A 16,238-nucleotide genomic window follows, 5' to 3' on the forward strand; every position below is an offset into this window, starting at 1 on the left:
TTCTCTGAATTTTAACTAAACAAAGAGGATTAATAGGAACAGTCAAGGGGAAATCCCATAGCACTAACTCAGTGAAAATTAGACAGTATTGTGTCCATCTGCTGTCTAAGCTAAAAAAAAGTTTTCTGAGGTAGTAATATAGCTGTTATGGAACTGCAAAGATCTATCAGTCATGTCTGAAAAATCAGGCAAGTTCCCTTGACTGGAGCTAGTTGACTAATTTTTACAGAAGAATAAAATTCCTCAGTCCAGAGTTATTTCTCTCATGTTTCACTACTGAATTTATTATGTAATAAATTTGCTTTATAGCATATTAAGTTTTGCACATGTAAGATCAACTCTCATTACAACAATTTCAAGGAACTCCTGAAATATAGGATTGGCAGACAAAGCTTCTAAATATCAACATGGGAATTCACAACTCAATACTTACACATTTGCTTTTGCAGTATGGAAACTGCAACACTCAGGTGACATTTTCGTAACTTTTATCTTAGGAAGATCAACAAGCAAAACAAAAGGAACACAGAAGTGTAGGACAACAAGGGTGTGCAGAAGGAAAACAAAGCAGCTGGTACAAAGCCTGGCTACATACTGCCTTCTTATTTTATACTCCCCTCCCACAATAAGCCTAAAAAGCTTATTTAAAGGTATTTAGAATTCTGGCAGAACCTGGCAGAACCTGGGTGAGTGCAACAGGTTTTCTGTGCAAAGATGAAGATGACTTTAGAGAAGCTGAAAATTGACATAAGTTAATGTGAGCTAATGGGATATGGCTAACTGACACCCACTCAGATGCTAGCCTGCATTTCTTTACATTAAGCTCTTGGGGATAAAAGGTTGCAATGTATCACTCCCACAGCTGTTTGTACACCATATTTGCAATTACAAAAGCAAAACTAGCCTTTCAGTCAAACATACTGTGCACATTCAACTGTATCTCTGGTGACAGTACAGACTCAGGAATACCTTTCACATTTTAATGACTTCTTTGCCAAAACCAGAAATTTTAGTTAACTTCATATGGCCAACAATTTAGATAAAGTTCCGATGACTGGTAAATAATAACTATTTTGCTACATACAGCTGACTGTGCAAATCTTTAACATACAGTCATTTATCCATTTTAAAGCATTCTGTACTGCTGATGCCACTTTCACATATTTACCTGAGTGACATTCACTATAACAGCTCAAGAGGATGTAACATTTCACTGAATCCAGATAGTAAGGATGCAGTCTAGCAATCTATTAATATCATTGAAACACTGAGTTAAAGCTGTTGAAAACCGCTTAACTAATAAAAGTCACCAGATGCTCAGTTTTTTGGTCTATATATTATTCAGCACTCAATCAACTTTCTGTCCAAATTTTACTGAAAAAGATAAAATGTTGAAACATCACAACTCCTTAATGAATCCTATTCTTATTACAGAAAAACTATATCAACAACCCTTCACTCTTACAGGCTGATGCAGAATACGACTTTCTTACCTTCACACACAGTACAATTGGGGTTTAATCTGTGTATTTCAACTCTATTCCATGAGTGCCATTTCTCCAATGATTCATGTTTTTCCCTCGCTTGAGATCTATTAATGAGCACAATCGAAACCAGAAATTTCTACCTGAGGCTGTAGATAGCAACCTCTATTCTTATGATTTTGTACTTAATTAGCTATTTAGAATATTTGTTCCAGTTCTACGATTTTTGCAACTAGGAGTCTTAATATAATGCATGGTTCACTGCATCAAGACCAAACTTGCAACTGACAAAATAACATGCAAACAAGAGTGTTTGGAAAAATTTCAGAGCTAACAAGAAGAAGTGGGGAGGGAAGGAAGAACAGAGGAGACTAGAAATTCAGAAGGGAAATCATAATCCTCAAATGAAGGGTTCTGGCCTGGTTATTACTCTGAACTAGGATCAGAGGAAGAATTTTGTTTCAGCTTATCTTCACATGAAAATAGCTATGTGTGTTATAGCTTTAATCTTATTGAAATTAATTTAACTGCTGCAAGTAGTTTGGGGGTATTTATTTCCATTTATTTTGCTTAAGTTGATTAGGGCAGGCCTTGAAGTATGTTTTGCACACGTACACTCCACACATCGTTGGCCAAAACAAGACCAACTGGCCACTTATTTCTAGAATCTGCATTTCTGTTTCACTTTACCTAGGTGAGGTAATAACTTTGGTTAAAAAAAAAAAATAAAAAAAATGGAGGGTTTTTGAACCACAGCTACTGGAAAACTCAAAAAACAAAAAGAAAAAAAAACCACATTATAAAGAACGTACATAAGTAAACCCATGCAGAAAAGCATATACTTTTCATTCTTGAAGAAGTGTTAAAAAAGTGAAACATAGACTGAAGTAAAATCTGTTTGTCCAAATAAAAAAAAAACAAACACACACACACAAAAACCCAAAAACAAAAAAAAACCCAAACAAACAAACAAAAAAAAAAACACCAAAAACAACCAAAACCAGCACAAGCCAACAAACAAAACAAAACAAAAAAAAACCCATACCTCTAGCTTAACAGTGCTAGGTGTCATACCACATCCTTAAGTAAGGTAGAAACACAACCAGATTGTGTATTATAGGATAGTTAGGGTTGGAAAGAACCTTAATAACCATCAAATTTATGAACGCTTCTATAGTGCTTCCTCTGAATATTTTTCCTTTTAGATATAATCTTCTGCATGAGTTAGCCAAGCATGATGAGTGAATCTTTTCTGCATCTATTCATTGCTCTTTATCATTAATAATCCAAGACATTTGACATCCAAGCTTGGGGAGTCGGAGGGAGGAGGTGTTGGCACTAAAGGTCTTGCATTTGTTTAAACTGAGATCGGGAGCAGCAGCATTACCAATTGAAAAACCCAGTGAAAGGCAATCAAAAGTAATTTTCATATAGTAAAAAATAAATACATAATGATGTAAAATAGCTGCTAAACTAAAAAACAAACACTACCACAGTTTCAAACACATGGTCAATAAAGAAATTCTGAGTAATTGAAAGGAACAATCTTGAAATTTTACGGTTTTATGTCAACATTAAGGTTCATAAACACTCACCTTATGGCATTTCAATGCCTGATTCCAACTACAATATGGAAAGCAGGATCAAAGTCATGCAAATCACACAACCACACAAGAGCTCTCAGTATTCAACTGTTCTTGTCATATAAATCAACATACAGTGCAAATAAATTCTTAACCATCCCTTTACATAATCCATATCAAGGAAATGTTCCCACCTTACAAAAACAAAAGGATGAGGTTTGGGATTTTTTTAAAGGAACCTTAACAGTTATAAAATTAGTAACAGCAAATAAATTTAAGAGAAGCAGAAGCAAAACTGTATAGCTGCTGTAAAATGAATGCATTATTCCTAGAAAAAAACAACCAAACAACTAATGTATCAAGTGAAACAAGTTGATGAGATCTGACACAGAGAAAGATACTGGTCACCTGTATGACTCGCTGTACCATGGAAAATTTAATAAAATATAAAAAGGATAACACCTCTGCATGCTGATATTGGCAAGTTGGTAGATATCAGACATTCAGCTTCATTAAAAAGTAATCAGTACATTACAAATTCCTTCAATTTCAGTATTTTCTTCTTGATAACAACAGATCTGAAAACGGTTACCTTTGAACCTTAATTTTCTTAGCTTGCAAACATGACTGCAAGTTAGAATTCTGTATGTGTGCTAATGCTGTGGAAAACAGAGTAGGTGAGGTGTGCTTTTTTGTGTGTATTATTTCCTTTCAAATAAGTTGAGATTGTATCTGTTTTTTAGGCCTCAACATCTTCAGCTACTCCCAGATCTTAATGGATCTCATGATCATTGCTGTCAACCAACAAGTCGCATAATCCTTATTCTATTTCAAGCATTTGAAAGTTTTCTTTTACTATATCCATAATTCGAGAGCTGCTCCTGACAGCAGCAGATTTGCTCACAAGTGCCCTGAAAAGCTTCAGCATGTGGTGCTTTGGCACAGTTCCGCACTGCAAATACCTATTTACTGAACCACGTTTCTGGATGGTGGACTCGACATACACTTACTTAAATGAGTGGCTTCAAGTCCTACACTTTAGGGACGGGAGGTTCAACCTAATTCAAAAAAATGTTCAGTACAAACCTATAAAACTAAATCCATGCTTGCTTAGCATTCTTCAGGAATGAAAGTATTTCCAGAATCATCATTTTCATTTTTTAGAACTTAATATTGTTATCTGGGGAGGAGGCATGGGAACAGACTATAACACTCTAGTGAGAATCATGCTACCTATTCAGCTTCAGTATTTTATTCACGGACGGCAATACATCATGCTGAATGCAGAAGTGAATGCGACAAATGACATTTTTCTTCCCCAAACTGGATGGAAAAGTAAACAACTTAAACTCTTTGCAGCTCATAGGAATGTGCTTTTAACAATGAATGACTTGATTGTGCTTACAAGAAACACACCTCATATAAAATATGATCTTCAGAATCATAGTAACGAAAATTAGACTTGAATGATTATTTCTATGACATTTTTACCAGTAAAATATCCAGTATCTTTGATCATTCTGACACCAGAACAAAAAAAACAAACAAACAAACAAAAAAAAAAAAAAAACACCAAAAACCAAAAACAACCCCCCAAAAAATCAACAGTTTCCAAAGAGCTTGGACATTAAACAAAAAGAATCACAACAGGTTTGTGTTCAAATTCATAAAACTTTGTAGCTTAGTTCAAGTTTTGCCCATAAGATCCAGTTCAAGCTACCATAATTGAAGAATAAATTCAGAAATTTCTAGACAGACTGCAGTAGATTTATCTACTGTTTATCTCCTACCATTTCCCAAGGATGTACAAATCTACTGCTGTTTTTAGAAACCTTTTGTGGTGGGTTGACCATGGCTGACACCTGGTGCCCACCAAGCTGCTCAATCATTCCTCCTCCTCAACTGGACAGAGGAAAGAAAACACAATGAAAGGCTCATGGGTCAGGTTAAGGCCAAAGTCAGTTCACTCACTCGTTACTGTCATGGGCAAAGCAGACTTGACTTGGGGAAAATTTAATCTAATTTGTTACCAATCAAATCAGCTTAGGGGAATGAGAAAATAAAAAAACAATCTCAGAAACACCTTCTCTCCACCCCTTCCTTCTTCCAAGGCTCAAGTTCACTCCCAAATTCTCTATCTCCTCCCCTCCAGAAGCGCAGAGGGATGGGAATGGCAGTTGTGGTCAATTCATTACACCTTGTTTCTGTCACTCCTTCCTCCTCTCAGGAGGGCTCCTCAGACCCTTCCCCTGCTCCAGCATGGGGTCCCTCCTATAGGAGACAGTCCTCTACAAACTTCTTGAGCATGGGTCCTTCCCGTGGACTCTAGTCTCCCTCGGGGTCAGAAGTCATTCAGCAAACCTGCTCTGGGTAGGGTCCTCTCTTCACAGGTCCTTCCAGGAGCCTGCTTGAACACAGGCTTTCCACAGAGTCACAGCCTCCTTCGGCCATCCCCCTGCTCCAGTGTGGGGTCCTCCATGGGCTGCAAATGGAGATCTGCTCTACCATGGACCTCCATGAGCTGCAAGGACAAAGCCTGCCTCGTCATGGTCTGCACCGCAGGCTGCAGGGAAATCTCTACTCCAGCACCTGGAGCACCTCCTCCCCTCCTACAATGACCTTGGTGTCTGCAGAGCGGTTTCTTTCACATATTCTCACTCCTCTCTTATGACTGCAATTGTACAGCTTTTTTCTTTCCCTTCTTAAATATATCACCCCAGAGGAATTTCCACTGTCCACTGATGGGCTCAGTCTTGGCTAGTAGCAGGTCCCTCTTGGAGACAGCTGTCACTGGCTCTATCCCATACGGGGGAAGCTTCTAGAAGCTTCACATAGAAGCTATTCCTGTAGCCTCTGCTACCAAAACCTTGCCACACAAATCCAACGCATCTTTTTTTCAATCTTGCACATTTTTCCTCTAGCACTCCCTTTTGAAAAAACAAAGCAAAACAAAAAACCACCAGCTTTCATCGAGTTGAATGAGGCTGAGACTACTGACTTCATAGTGAAAAGTATAAACAGTCTGCTTCTTCTGAAAAGCACAATTCACCTTTCATGCACTTGCTTTCACAAAACTCCCCAATTTTTTTGAAGGGAGATATGGAACAAGAGCAAAAGTAATAGTTACTAGCATTTTTATTTGTTGGTCTTCATAGATATTATGACTGAAAAGGAAAAATCTTACAATCACATACCTGTGACTACCAACAGCAAAGTCAAACTCTTCAGTTTTGTTGATATATTCCCCTACCACAATGCAGTTTAAGACCAAGGGAAGGGAGCACCAATGCATCTGCCTATCATGTCATCACTAGCCAGTAGCTACTGAACTGCAGTTTTCAGAAACAGAGCTACAAATTAATTCTCATCGCTTTTCTATTTTAATTAATTCCCTTTGCATTGTACAGCATTATTTTTAGCAACTATTTTCTACATCACAACCTGTACCCCTAGTGTAGTAGTCCTATAAGCTTCTCTTCCACACACATTTGAAGGTTAGCTCATTCTACTGTCTGTTTCAATGCAGACCTTTTCCTTTCATTCTTCATCATTCTTTGTTAGGTTTTCTATACTGCATCCGGACACTAGAGACCATGTTTTTCTCTCTTCTGGAGAAAATCAACATCTTTTCTCTTAAAAGTGAACCTTTGCATCTTTTCCCACAGAAAACCCAAGACAATTTTATAAAAAAAAACAAAAAACAAAAAACCAACCAACCAAACAAAAAAAAAAAAAACCTAGAAAAATGATACAAAGGCATTTGAAATAAACAACTCTATCCCCCATCAAGCCTCTTTACTAGATTTAAATCTTCCCGAATTTACCTTAGCAGGTCCAGAGCCGAGACTCCAATTTTTATTTTTTTGTCTTCCAGTCCTCCTTAAGAGACACTTTGCTAAAGTGAGTTTGCTCATTTTCTATTTAATGGGAGATTCTTTCTGTAGTAAGTATTTTAGAAAGATATTTACATATATAGATACTCCAGGGATGATTTCTTTCAAGAATCCTGGAAGTAAAACACACTCAGCATTTCTTCACTATAGGCTTTTGTAATGCTCTTTTAGCTTTTATTACAGAATTTTCTCTAAGGTTTCCCAGTTAACAAAGCCAGACTGCTATGCTAATAAAAGGAACAACCAAGAGATACAACCTGAAGAGAAATTTCAAGCTTTGACTGCTTGAAAACGGTAACTTGACTGTGCGGAGGACTCCAGAGGGCTCTCCCAAAAGAGTTGCTCTGACGAGACACGGCTGAGCCTTTGGATGTAACTGCATTTTCAGTATTTGCCTTTTACAGTTATTACTTGCAAGGTTAACAGAGAAAGTCTGGTGGGTGTCAGGGGCACTACATATAAGGAAACATACTTTAACAATACACAGAACCACGAGCCTTGACATCTGCTGGAGCACCATCACCCACTGCATAAGATGAAGCAAGAGTCTACACATCAACCAGAAACCTGCCACATCCAGAATGTCTGCAACTGTCAGGTTCTTCCCCTGGCGCCTGGAGTTATGTTGTTCCATTTTTCTGGGTCTTCTACCCTTCACCTTATTTTCTTTGTCCTGTATACATGCAAGAGTCACAGGGCTCTTCACACTTGTCTCCTATTCTTCCTTTGACTATCCTCTTAATTTCCTTAATTTCCAGTTTTCTTGTTCTTACTCTTCACCTGTCCTTATGCTCCCTTCACATAAGGAAGGGAGCATATGCTCCCTTCTTCCACCACAACTGACATCCTCAGAAACTTAGTTCCTCCTAAAAATGTATGACCTTTCACTACCTCAATCTATCACAGACAATAACACCGACCATGGACTCACAGTCCAAGACAGTTACATTTTATTCCACTGTTCCTCAGGTATTTTGCACTTCACATATCTTATGCCACCTGTTTTGTGCGCATGTGCATGTATATGGATAACTTCCCTTGTCTGCCTGTTACCAAGAGAGATGACAAGGTAAAATGCAAATAGCGATCTATTTCAATGAAAGAGAGAAGGATGTTTCAGCTGGCAAAAAAAAGTAAAGATAAAGCACTATCTAATCTTGACCTCATAAATTTGGACTGCTTGATGTCCAACTAATCTTGAAACCTACTTAGGGCTTTCCCGCACATCCACTGTCAGGACTGAAGAACAGACACCCTTTGAGAGAAGATGCAGCAGTTTGTGGTGAAACATCATTATCAGAGATAAAAATCTGCAGTATTCCACAGGGTGATGAATTTTATGTCTGAGGAGACACAGTGTGCTCTAATTGTTTTGTTAGAAACAAATATGGACCTTTGTACAGCAATTGGAGATGATTAATAAAAAGATAATTCTGAAAATTTTCAAGTTCTGCTCTTCCATGACAGTTTTGCGTGTCTGCATTACTCCCCTTTCAAAAAGAAAGTTTCTTAATCCTTTGAATAGTCCTTACTATTGTACTTATTACATATTGAGATTGAATTTTCCTACTAATTGTCTGCAGTGAAGTTCAAAAGGATTTGTTGCTATAGCAATATTTTGTGTTGATTCAGAAATTAATGATAAAAGAAGTGGCAATTAGTACTATTAATTTTTACGAGAGAAACACGGCAGAGTGCTAAAAGGCTTCTGGACAAAAAAAAAAAAGCAGTAAGATTTTGCATAAGTGATCAATATAGAGCTTGCAGCTATAAAACCAAGCATAATGGGTATTTCATGCTTCAGTATGTGCAGCATGAACATTGCTGCCTGTACACCTTCAGATGGACCCAGCCCCTGTTGTGTTTCAGGAAATCCTTAAGAGAGCACAGGGATGAGGCTCCTTTCACAATTAATGGCACCCTGTGAGAGAGGGACATTAGTATAAGGGGACTGCAGACTTGACCTGGAAAGGGTGCCTCTACATCTCATTTGGAGCAATAAAGCCCATGAACAGCTTTCATGGCATCTGGCTCCAGTACACCTGATAGTGTCAAGTAAGATAGTATGGGACAGAACAGTACAAATGAACACAGCTATAGCTAAGCAGGCATACAAAATTGCATAATACACCTCACCTAACCACAGGTATTGTGATTAGATCATTTGCTTTAACAGAAGTGAGGCAGAGCAGAGGCATATGTTAGAAAGCAAGCTGCCTTTTTTTTTTTTAAGCCCTCCCCCCAAAAAAAATTCTCAAACTTCTAGGAATTTACAAGTGGGAAACCTCTGAATTTTTGTATTACAACCTTTTGCATGTCACAGTTTATCTTTTCCCATGGGGATATACTGGGAATGCAGAAGGACAGGTCATCATCCACACACAGTGAAAGATTATCCTTCCACGTCATCACACCCTGACTTGTCATTCAGAAGAGGGAAAAAAAATAAAAAAAACAGAAATACTCATTTTAGAGCACAATTCCATCAACTGCTGGATGCAACGGGACAATCCTGTATCCTCCAACCACATTCACTACCCTGACAAGAACTTGCTACAAACTAGCAGAGCAGCCACAACCTCTTGGAGATCAATACAAGGCATAGTGTTCACAAAAGAGACCAGGCAAATTATGAGACTGTTGATTTGCATGGAGCTCTGCAGTACTGTGGCTCCACTGCTGTATTGCATCTAGCAAAACAAAAAAAAAAAAACAACCCTGAATTTGCTTGCAGGAAAGTTTTCTGATTTAAACAGTTAGGGTTTTGTTTGCTCCAACTTTAGAACTAAAGCACAGAAAACAGAGGAGGAAAGGTAATGGCATTGACAAGTGGACACATTTTTGAATCATATCCAGGAAAACATTTTCCCATAATCCATACTGTAGCCATATTATTAAATATTTCTCTGTAACTGTCTCTATCAAGATTGATTTCCAGAAGTATCAAAGTGCCTCTAGCTCTCATTTCAGCAACTGAAAATTTATCATTCATAACACAAATTACATCTTTTGGTTTTGGTTTTAAAAAAAAAATCCAACCATAGAAAAGACCTTGCCTTTAGTTTACAAATATTTAATAAACAAATTCACTTAAGCCTACTTTCCTTTACCCTAATTGATGCCTCCACCATGAAACCACATACTTGGAACAGATGAGAGGGTTAATCTTCCATCGTCTCCTAATTTACACACAGTAATTTCAACAATTAATATTTAGGAGAATGGTTTTTCCTTGCCCTCACTCAATCTCCTAGCCAGGCCTTCATGCAGAAAGTTGTGTTCTGACGGCACTCAGCCAAGGCACAAGGAGGGAAGTGTTGCAGCATGCTCTTATCCTCTCTTAAGACATAACTCTGAAGCATGAAATCCCATTCTAAATTCGGTATGCAATGCTTATATTAAATTCACTTATTCTGTTTTGCACCCCAACACCATCAGAAACATACCACAATATATATTCTACAACACTCTCTGCTGGATGGACTTAGAGGCACAGTTTGTGCACCTAGAGGTGTAGCTGATATACACCCCTCTCAGTATCTCTGACAGTTTCACATGCTACAGCAGCCGTGCAGCCTAGAAGAACTGATGTTCTCCTACTGAATGAAGACATAGAATGAAGTCATGGAGGCCACAGCAACACTGTTGAATGAAATCTCAAATCAAACTACTTTTAGTGTTAACCAGACTTTTTCTTTTCATTCCAAACTTACAGATCCATTTAAATATCTATTACATATTCACAAACTAAGGTACTTAAATACAGCTGAGGATACTGAGATGGCATTGCATATCCTCTCCCACACATTCTTGTCCATACTGCTCCTTATTTTAAAGCCAAATTATGTCTTCACTAAATGAAATGCTGCCACTACAGTCAGGGATACTAATAATATTAGTGAACTGTTCTATCCTATTACTTACTAAACTCAGCAACCATGCATTTGCATGCAGTGAGCAGAGCTTTCATTACCTTCAAGTATCTCACAGACACTTTGTCTTATCCTCAGAGCACTACCTCTTCTTAAGGGCAAACAAGCTGTAATATGATAACAGACAAAATTACTTAAGGTCATCCAGATCACTTCAAACTCTCTTCTAGTGTCAAGCACCTTTTGCACCACTTCCCCTTCCTCTTTGAGTCACATAACACTCTGTAAGCACAGTAACTGCCAGCACAAAGTATGCATTTAGGCTTTCTGTCTGCTAAAATTGAGACTGGAGGAGAAGGAAAGGTGTAAATGTAAGAACCATAATGTTGTAATATTTATGTAGAGAAATTTCTGCCTTAGTCCTCACAAGATTTTTTTTCTTTAGCATTTCAGGATTTGATCCTGAAAACATTAATAACACTAAAATCCAAACATTAATTCAAGAAAGGGAGGTTGTATAGCTTTAAAGCAGCAACTATAGTTTTAGAATGAAGCATCGTGTGATAATTTTTTAGACCAGCTTACAAATTAACCAAGACATTTTAATTCTTAATACTAATACTTGAAAGTGTAATTTAAGACACCCATTGAGGACTATGTCTGTGATATTTTATATTGTCATAGTTGGTTTTCACCACAAAAAACTACTTCTGAGACTGCTACTCTAAAATACATTGATAAGTTGTCGAATGCAGACTATATTACTATGAGTGAGATGAAAGCTAAACTTCTTTCAGTAACAAAAGTACAAATGGATTGCATTTGACAATATACAGATGCACGATACAAAGTAGGCAACTGGCTTCCCTGTGGAAGTTACTATTCATCTACTCTAAAAGTGACATGAATTTGCACCTCACAACAGTTTCTGCAATAAATTAGATTCTATTTCTTGTGAATGAAACATGAAAGGCTACAAAACTGAATTTCTGGGTTAGGTGGAAGAGTGCAGCTGGTAGAGGAAGACTTGCAACCCGTTTTGATACAGCTGGCAACAAGTCAAATTAATTTCATACTGGATTATCCCTGGAGTATTTCATTGCTTTGCTACTAAAATTCAAACAAAACTGCTACATCCAGTACAGTCCAAGAGAATGGTTTTCAATGTTTCAAGTTCAAGTCAACCTTTCTTGTTCCATAAAGCTAAAGTTACCCTCTTAACACGCAAACAGCACTAAAGTAAAAATACATCACTTTGAATGAAATTCAGCACTGGAAAATTCAATCTTCATATTGCTTTACAGGACAACAATGTACACGTAAGAACTTCTGGTAATAACAGAACTATTAAAAATAAAAATTAAAAAGGAGAGTGAAAAACATGAAAACTTTTTAGGACACACAGCATCAGATAAAGCCTACAATACTTCTTCATGCCATGGAGAATTGCTACGGTATGAGTGACCAGCTTGTGCCAATGCTGAGATATGTTTCTGAAAGCCACCGGGCTTCCATTCTCGACAAAGCAGCATTACCTGCTGCAGTCCTGGTCCAACACAAGTAAGAAAACCAAACACTGTCAGATTAAATATACAGAAGCAGACGAAATAAAATCAATACATCATTCACTAGCTTTGAGGCATATAGGCATGCAAATAAAAAGTATTAACATTTCAGTCAGTGTGGGGTGTAAACACATGACAATTTATTACTTGGGCAAAAACATCCTCAGGATATACCCCTGGCTTTTGTTTGCTATTTTTTAAAGTTTCTCAACGTGTGTCAGCAATATTTAAGCGACAGTTCTGTGTGTGACTACTGCTATATATGGTCAGCACAGATATTTGCTGGGATTTGCATTTTTCCAAAAGTAATCGCAGACAATCAGAAGGCCGTTAATCAGTAATAACACCCACAACAGCAGGTCCATAGCCCTGCACACGTGAGCCCTGAGACTTCCACAATGAAGGGAACACGGCTAGATCTGGTTTTCAGTAAATACTTGGGCTCTGCCTCAGACGCTCCTGTGGGTGCGCTGGCAGCGCACACCCTGCCTGCCGATAGCTTCCCTAACTCCCGCTGCATGGCAGCCCGCACCCAGGGGCACAGCCCCGAGGAACTGCGTCTGATCCAGAGAAGAGGAGGCAACGCGCACAGTGCGCGGAGACGCGGCGTGGCACCGACCAGACGGGGGAACCGCGTACCGCCGCGCTGCCCCGCATGACAAGCCCAGTACCGAGGAGCACCTCTAAGCGAGCTCCGGAGCTCTCAGTGCGAGCCGCCACAGGACGGGACAGTTGTGCTGGGCGGCTGCGGTCCCAGAACCCACCGGAGGGGCGAGCTCACAGAGGAACACGGCGGGGCGGCCGGCAGCTCACCTCACTGAGCAAAGGGGCGCAGCACTCCCCGGGAGCGGCCGTTCCTCCGAACCCCTGCAGGGAGGACAGCCCCGCCGCGCTCCGAGGAGCCCCCGGCGGCAGCCGCCGCCGCTTCCGCAGCCCCAAGCGCAGCCCCCCACCCGGGTGGAGAGGGAGCAGCAGGAGGGTACTGGGGGTCCTCAAGCCGCCCCGCCGCAAGCACCATTCTCGCAACTTTCTCCGCGGGGAGCCCCGCTGCGCTGCTGGCCCGGGTGGTCCCCGCCACCGGCACCCCGCGCACGAAAGAGGAAACACAAGCAAAAGCCCATCAGACCCTCCCGAACCGGCGTTTCTTTTCCTACCTGCCCAGTTCCCGGCGGCACTGCGCCGCCAGCTCCGCTCCTCACCGAGCCGGGCGCTCCCCGTGGCGCCCAGGTGGCGTTAGGAGCGCGCTTCCCACGGGCGGCGCGCCCCCGGCGGCCGGCACATCCCCCGCCGGACGCCGCCGGGAGGAGGGCGCTGCGCTGCCGCCGCCACCGGCGCACCTGTGCCCGCCCGGACAGGGGCAGGGAGAGGGGCAGCGGCACCCTCAGTCTCGCCCGCGGGATGGGCGGGGGTGCTCCGGGACCCCTCGCCCCGCGCTGGCCGCTGCCGCCCTCCCCATGCCACCACCGCACGAGGGGCACCCTGACTCCGCCGCGGTGCTCATTGGCCCGCCCGCCGCTGACCTCACAGGGCGCAGCCCCGCCCCGCTGGCCCGGCTCGGTCCGGGTGGGTGCTCGTGGGGCTGCCCTACCGAGAGCCCGGAGGCGGTAGCAGCAAGGGGCGGGCGGGGGGTCTGCGGCCACAGAGCGGCACCTCCGGAGCGCGATGCCGGGTGTCCGGCGGTCCGTAGCGGCCCCGAGGCGGTGAGGCTCTGCTTGGGGTGGCGCAGAGGAGTTCTGCCCGCGCCCCCCGCGCCCGGGTGCAGGCGTTCAAACCGGAGGTTTACAGAAACCATCCCCTGCCGTTGCAAACTGCCAGCGGGGCAGAAAGGACTCACCGAAATGAGACTGTGCAGAGAAGGGAAGTCTTCCATTAGTCTACAACGGTTTCTTTTTTTTTTTTTTTTTTCGCTCGTATCTATTTTTATTGTGGTTAATTGAGACATACGAGCAGCTGTTGCTTCAAGATTGTGGTCCTGTTTGTGGAAAGTAAATAATTTTCCGCTGCATATTAAATGTGCCTCTTAATGGGGCATATAACATCAGCCAAGTCAGATATCATCACAGAGCTCTGTAATATATGTTAATATGGTAGTGCTTCATTACTAGCAGTCTTTCAAAAGACATGCTTTAAATATTCTTCCCTTTCAGCTAATCAGCGTATGCTATGAACTTCTAGAAAGCTAAATAATGTATTAATGCACAAATAAAACATGTGGAACCAGAAGAACATATTTTTCACATTTCAAAATATCCTGTAAATGAGTTGTCTTGCTTCCATGTTTCTTCTGTCATAAAAGGTTAATAAATGTAACTTGAAATTGTTTGGCACAAAAAAAGTTAAGAGTTTTACACTTGTTTTTGTGGTATGCATTTCTTGCCCTAAAGTTGCTATGAAGTCAGGATGAGAGAGCTGGGTTTTTTCAGGATGGAGAAGAGAAGGCTCTGGAGAGACTTTACAGCAGCCTCCCAGTACCAAGAGGAGGCCTGCAAGAAATCCGGAAAGCAACTTTTTACGAAAGCATGTAGTGACAGGACAAGAACTAATGGCTTTAAGATGACAGAGGGGAGATTTAGATTAGGTATTGGGAAGAAATTGTTTACTCTGAGGGTGGTGAGGCACTGTAACAGGCTGTCCAGAGAAGCTGTGGCTGCCCCATCCCTGGGGCCAAGGTGGATGGGGCTCTGAGCAGCCTGGTCTAGTAGAAGGTGTACCTTGCATTAGTGGAAGGCGTATCTGCCCACAGCAGGAGGGTGGAACTAGAAATTTAAGGTGCATTCCAACACAAACCATTCTATGATTCTATGGCATAACAGAGCTGGGTGTGTTCTGTTTGCCTGCTGGTGTATTTCTTGGTTACACAGAAAAGTTTACAAACTGGTGCTCTGGAAAATATAAACAAAATGTCAGTGTGTACTTCAGAGGGTTCTAATTCTCTGTTAGTTTTCTAAATAATACTATTTCCATTGCCTGTTACTCTCGAAAGAAAATTTAAAAGCCTGAGGTGTGACCTGCACCTCACTGTCATGCTGGCCAGCAGTTCTTTTCATTTCTGCTGTGGCAGCACAGCCAGCCCTGGCTTTTGGGTGGCCTCAGTCCCCTGCATTGACACCAGACTCACCAGGTGCCATGGCCACTCCTGCTGGGGCCTGGGTCCTTCACCCCAACTGCACTGGGATTTTCACAGAACGTGTCCGAGGATCCTCAGTGACAAGTGGGCATGACCACAGCCTGTGAAAGAACATATACAGTTTTGGGTACTACAGTTTCCACACTTAATAAGATAAGCTATGAATCTGCTGGTTTTCAATGAACTCAGTGAGCAATTCGTCACGCTCTAAAAAATACCCATGGGATGATAAAGAAAAAAAATTCTTACACATGGAAAAAATCAATGTTTTGGTGTGCAAAGATTCTTCTGTTCTTGAGCTCTGCATATGTTTGCTTTACTGCCCATCTTTGTTTTTCCTTTTACCTTGCACCTAAAAAAGAGTGCCAGAAATCACTCTGTACTCTGTAGCACTAGGCTGGGGTTTCAGAGCAGTTCAGAGCCCCCATGACGTGATGGAACCATCTCAGGTCACCCTTCAGAGTACAGTTGCCCTTGGAATTTCTGCACCTCAGCACCCCTGCATGGTGGAGGTGTGGTTGCCAGATGCACCTCTGTTTTTTAAGATTATATTACAAACAGTGTATTTCTTTTTGTCTAGTGAAGCTGTAGATAATTTGACTGTCTTTTCCCTTCTGTCTCTTCTATTAGCTGTCACATTTGTTTAAGGGCTTCCCACTTGTGAGCACACAAAATATAGCTAAGATGATCTCAGGTTGAGGTGGATAATATATT

At 41.3% G+C, this 16,238-nt stretch overlaps 1 protein-coding gene across 3 annotated transcripts in view; it reads right to left on the reverse strand.

Moving 5' to 3' along the window:
• CHRM3 (cholinergic receptor muscarinic 3) overlaps positions 1 to 13,880 on the reverse strand; it is a 277,465-nt gene extending 263,585 nt beyond the window's left edge. For all 3 annotated transcript variants that reach the window (XR_010613009.1, XM_065680194.1, XM_065680192.1), the window contains exon 1: positions 13,552 to 13,880. The gene's annotated coding sequence lies outside the window, so the exon portion shown is untranslated. The remainder of the gene's footprint in view (positions 1 to 13,551) is intronic.
• Between the last annotated feature and the right edge of the window lie 2,358 nt (positions 13,881 to 16,238).

Source organism: Lathamus discolor, chromosome 5 (assembly GCF_037157495.1).
Source record: "Lathamus discolor isolate bLatDis1 chromosome 5, bLatDis1.hap1, whole genome shotgun sequence".
Lineage (NCBI taxonomy): Eukaryota > Metazoa > Chordata > Aves > Psittaciformes > Psittacidae > Lathamus > Lathamus discolor.